A 6,364-nucleotide genomic window follows, 5' to 3' on the forward strand; every position below is an offset into this window, starting at 1 on the left:
CAATTGGATCATGTGAGCGGTCATGTGTTTCCGCCCAACTCAATTTCCCGCCAAATAATCACTCGGAAATCATCTGTTCGGAACATATCGGCCTCTTACATAACAAATTATTTCAACTGCCAACTACCCACTGTGCTTGTGTTCATGATGCATGAAGCATTTTAATGATCACATCAAAAATTCAAGATTATCTTCCTCCTTTTGCTCCATCAGTACTACATGTACGGTAGTTCCGTCGCTCCCTCTATCACTACTGCAACATCCCGGTGTACATATTTCCTTCACAGATTTATATATAGCTATGTAACCGTTTCATGTTAAACAAATTTGATTAAGATCGTTTCAGATCATTCTAAACATTTACAATTAATTTTGTTTAAAACGTTTACAGTAAAGTACTGAGATAAATTAATTTTTAATTCATTCCTCGGTAAGTACATGTATGTAGAAGATAGCTCTTGATTTGTAACCTTAGGTCACTCCTACGCCCATATAAACGGTGAGAAATACCCTCAACACCCGATGGAGTATTGATAATTCCTATTCTATTTTTCATCTGAAATTCTCATGTTAATTAAAACTTGACAAGACATTTCAATATCTTTTAAACAACCGACACAATATTAAAATAACACATATAAATACCTCGTACGGAGTGAAGAGTTTCGAAGCGTCCATTGGCATTGCAATTTTACCTTGGTTATCTTTGTAGGTTTCAACTACCTTTGAATCTGTCACATGCACCGTCGGAGAATGTACACTCAATTCCATTTCAATTTCAATTTATTTTATTGACTTTAAGCTTTACAGATCATCAGTACATGTAACATATATACAATACAATAAATTGGCGGTCAAAGCAAAATAGCAGTGACGTAACAATATCTATAGAGAATGGACATTTGCGTTGTTTTTTTTAAACCCAAAAATTTTATATCAAGTTTTCCCCTTAATTGTGTGGCATCATATACATATTTACATTACATTGTTAAATCTTTAAAGTTAGTTCTACTAATTAATTGGATCATCTTAAATACTGATGGTTTTTTTTTCCAGTAATAAGTCTTAATGCATCTTGATCTTAAGGCTTGAAAGTTTGGAAAAATGAAGAGGAAATGGTATTCATCTTCTATGTCATCAGAGTGGAAAACTTTACACGAACGTTCATTTCTTGCAATATTTTGATATCGACCAGTTTCAATGTACAGAGTATGTGCTGAGAGACGAAATCTACTAAAAGCAATTCTATTGCGTTTTGTTAAATATATATCATCCACTTCACTCAGACTTTATGTGTATATTAAGTAACTTTTTCTATTTTCCCTTTGATGTCCACAAGAGGTTCGATTGTATATTTGAACATTTCCGCTCTTCAGAACTTCTGTGTCCAGCATGCTGCTAAATTGTATGTATTTTATATCTATCATTGAATTTCTCCTTCTTAAGGCAAACAAAGCAACTTTGAAATGAGAAATGAAAGGTCCATGTCTGCTAAAAATTACGATAATTCCATAAGTGAAAGTCAAAATTATCCGAGAAATCAGACAAGTTAGTTAGCTGGGTGTTTGACCAATCGCAACATCTCGGGGAAATTTCCGGCAACACTCGGAAATCTCCGAGTGTTGCCGGAAATTTCCCCGAGATGTTGCGATTGGGTTTTTGACATGAAGTCGGGGTGCAAGCCTTTATTTGATTACGTAACAAAGCATCAGATATATGTAGTATTCTAACTCCATAGTTTCTGCGATATTATATTTATCTCGGAAACCATGTAGACTATATGTGTTACAAGGGACCTACAGATGTTATACACAATCCAATAATCGGTCAATCATCAATAAATGTATATTAGTTATGTGTTTACCATTTCTTACTCATTAATATGAAAAGGAACACGGCGTCAACATTTTTAAAATAAAATAATGTGTCATTTTATTCGCAAATTAATATTCAAATAAACATACCTACAATACAACAGTTCTAGATACTCTGGTTTGTGAGACAAGACGATTCACGCGTACATGTACAGTTCAATGTTCATTTTTTTTATTCACTTTAAGCCTTACGGCTCATAAGCATACTAAAAGATTACATCATATAATTTACAATCCTTAATATATGATACAAATTAACGAAAGATGGAAAGCATTGATATAATTACTTTACATATACAATAGATCTGTCAAAATATATCATGTTGAAAATAAATATTAAAGTAAGGTTACAGATGTTTAACGTTTCTGAGAGGCAATATCGAATGGATAAGTGAGTGGCGTATACAATAGTGTAGTCAGGGGATAGACGGCTGTTACGAATTTACAGTCTACCAGTCGTAGATTATCTATATATTTCATAACATGAAATGAGCCCGACGTAAATACGTATTTCATAAGAGAAATTTCCGACAACTTTCCTTACCACGCTTTGCCGGTTGAGCATGCCGTTCAAAATGGCGAGATTCGTCAACTTAGATTCAGACACAATTCCAGACCAATTATCTTACCTTATATTGTAAACGAAGCATGCCTGGATCCTTCGTGATGTTATTAAGTTACTCATAATTGTATTATGCCTTTACATCCACCGCAAACATGGTTATTCTGCGAAATTCTGTGAGTGAATTCCGCGTTTGTTTACACTTTGGCGGACTACAGAATATGACGTCATTGCTCGACGCTGATTGGCTGATGCAGTCCCGGCGGAAAGTATAAAAGCCGGCCGAGACATCAGCAACCGACTCACTTTCTCTGACCGCTACGAGCAGACAGACGTGCAGATCCAGTAGTACACTTTCATTACAGAATGTCTTCTGTACCACCAAAACGATGGGTACGCATTTAAAAATGATATACTAATCATTATTAGCGATGTTTTGGGTATCAGAGGCTTGGAAAGGTCTGTTGAAGTTATTGTTTACCTTAGCAACCAAGACTGACGTGATGCATGATGGGATACTCCCAAAAGCAGACGATATAGTTAAAGAAGGAAACAGATATCCAACCAGTCCTCACGTAATCATTACATATACCAAACAATAGTTATCAGCCGATCATAGTTCCCGATCCAAGGGAAGTAACTGGAATTAGAAATGGGCAACAACTACTATTTCTTATATTTATAATTAAGTATTCATAACGCCCAAAAATATTACCAGTAACGTGACATTGGCTAACAGTATCAAAGTTATGTGTTGTATCCAAGAGACCTATTATCCGTTTTAATAATAATAAATGTACCACTATTTGTATTTGACGTGTTTGTCAACTGATTTCAATTCCAAGATACTGGACAGGAGCGAACCTAAATTTATGTAACTCCTTCTGTTTCTGTATTTCTACCATAAAAGTTATCTACATAAACTGGGTTGGAAATACGGGAGCAGGGGGCGAAACGTTACACGGCTATAATGTTGGTAAACTGTTATGAGTGAAAACAATATAAGCTAAAGCTGTGATCTAGAACGTGCTGTAAAATACATTTTCAAGTACTTCCCTAAATTACAAAGCTCGTTCCTGTTACGTACAGACAACAGCTGGACAAGTTTATCGCCCCCCCCCCCCCCCCCCCCCCCCCCCCCCCCCCACCCCCACCCCGGTAATTTAACATGTCATGCTTTAGATAGATATATATACGATCACTGTCAGTGAAATTATGTAATGGTGCTTCGAAAAAATTATGGTATCATTTAGTTCATCGTGACTAATTATGATTAATACTAAAACTTATTAAACTCGCAATGATTAGAGTATGTGAGTTTCTTTCTTTTTTCCTTTTTTTTTGTAATTATGTGATTATCGTGAAGTTATTGAGATCCTTGTGATTTTACTTTCCATTTGTGTGTCGCTAATCATGTCTTCTCTAAAACAGGACTTTAAAAAATATACAAACGTGTCCGGAGAATTACGTATACTCAACTAGTACTGTGAGTTGGTTAGTATACCGCTAAACAATTATCAGGTGTGAAGTTACGGTCCGCGAGCTCGTCACACCTGTCATTGCACCACAGGTGTCTATGATTTCTACAAGCAAACCAAATTCGTATCGCAAAGGTCTGCCTATAGAATAATTATCCTAAGTTGGCTAATTTACTCTATGAATCTTGCCTGGTCTGGGTTACTAATCTTTCATAGACAAGTTTTATCAATTTCGGACAATTATCCGAAAATCACAAATAACGGTATCTTCAAGTGGATTTGCAACGCATTCATTGCTGTTTTGGCTTGTAAAAAAATCAAATTATTCAGCATTTATTTCACATCATGTATGAATTGCATTTTAAAATTCTATTACTAGAAGTATTATAACCGAAATCAATATTGGTATGTAACAAACCATGTCATCATAAAATGGATATGATGTAAGTCGGTACACGGTCTCGTGGAGACATGATTGAGGTCTATAAAATCATCTGCGGAAAATAGGACGGTGAAGTCGCAAAATTGTTTTCCGTAAATGTATGTCACTCGCGGGCATAACTTTAAAATACACAAAGGATTCTCAAATTAGATATCAGAAAATATTCTTTCACGCAGAGAATTGTGGATATGTGCAGAGACATATATACAGATATTACATACATGTATGTACCCGCTGCCTGATCTTCGATGGAAATAGTAAATTTATGTATTTTTAAATCGATATGTTTGCACCACCAACGCTGTCATGAAAAGTTGGTCAAACTAAAGCCTCCAAACGAGGCCAAGTGTGATTTTCCTGGCTTGCCTGGGTTGTTACATGAACACAGCGCCGTAATATTTACACAGGCGCTCGCATAGAAAATATTACTTTCAATTTTTGTTTGATATGACAGTGGTATGTGTAATCTGTTAAAAACAACAGATTACACATACCACTGTAAAAAAATGAAAATAACATTTTCTTTGCAAGCGCCTGTGGGTTGTTACATGAACACAGCTCCGTAATAATTATGCTTCTCTCCTATCTGAGTATAGTGATAAACGTTATCATTCCAACTTTTAACTTAACTCTAGAACATCGTGTTATGACCACCGGTACAGTTGAAAGCATCATTTATATACTGAAACGAAAAAGAAACGCAACATGGAAAATTGTGATTAATTTTGTATTAAATATACATATCTGTATAAAAATCGCGGAAATAAACATGCACCCTGCCTAACACCCATACCAATCTTCAAAATCACCCAAGTGTGACTAGAGACCTATGCACTTCCGGCGCGGTAAAAACATCAAAAACCGTGCCTGTACAAACATATGCGTTCTTTTTTCATTCAAACCAGTATCAATTCATCACTAACATTGAGCCACATCATCGCCAATACTTTTGCAAACAATAATTCCTTTTACAATTATGCCACGGTTATCAAAGGTTGATAGAGGACGTGCTATAGCGATGCTTCTGGCAGGGAACACGCAACTTCACGTCGCTCGACAATTCAGAGTTCACAAATCGACTATTAGTCGATTAGTTTCACGTCTTAACGCAACAGGAAGAGTCGATGACCAGCCGAGATCAGGACGTCCACGCGTAACGTCGCGACGTCAAGACCGGGTTCTTAGGTTGGCACACCTGCGTAACAGGAGATTAACGGCCGCTGAAACGGCAAGGAATACGATTGGTAATCATAACCGTCGAATTCATCCCCAAACAGTGATCAACAGACTGCGTGAGGCTAATTTGCGTGCAAGGCGACAGTACGTTGGTTTACCACTAACACCGCAACGTCGAGCACGTCGTATGCAATGGGCAACGGCACATATGCCCAGACGTTTTCCTATGAGACGTTGGAGGTCTATGCTCTTCACCGATGAATCTCGATTCACGTTATTTCGAGCAGATGGCCGTCAACGTGTGTACCGGCGTCGAGGCGAACGTTTTGCTGACGCCTGTGTTTTGGAACACGACCGATTTGGGGGTGGATCAGTTATGGTTTGGGCGGGAATCTCCCATGGTTTGAAGACGCCTTTGGTGATAGTCAATGGGAATTTAACGGCCGTACGCTATCGGGATGAGATCCTTAGGCCCCATGTTGTGCCGTTTGTTAGGCAGCATCATCTAACCTTTCAGCAAGATAACGCGAGACCACACGTTGCAAGAGTCTGTAGAGACTTTCTTGCGACACAGAACATTGTTCCTATAGATTGGCCTCCATATAGCCCCGACCTGTCCCCAATCGAGCATTTGTGGGATGAATTAGACAGAAGAATTCGAAATCGCCGTAACCCCCCAAATACCCTCCCTCAGTTAGCAAATGCACTCGTCCAAGAATGGAATAACATTCCAATACGGAAAGTCAATGCCCTGATGAACTCAATGCAACAAAGAATTAGAGATGTGATAACTGTTCGAGGAGGACACACACGATATTAGGGCACGGTTTCA

The sequence above is a fragment of the Pecten maximus genome, chromosome 8, assembly GCF_902652985.1.
Source record: "Pecten maximus chromosome 8, xPecMax1.1, whole genome shotgun sequence".
Classification (NCBI taxonomy): Eukaryota; Metazoa; Mollusca; class Bivalvia; order Pectinida; family Pectinidae; genus Pecten; species Pecten maximus.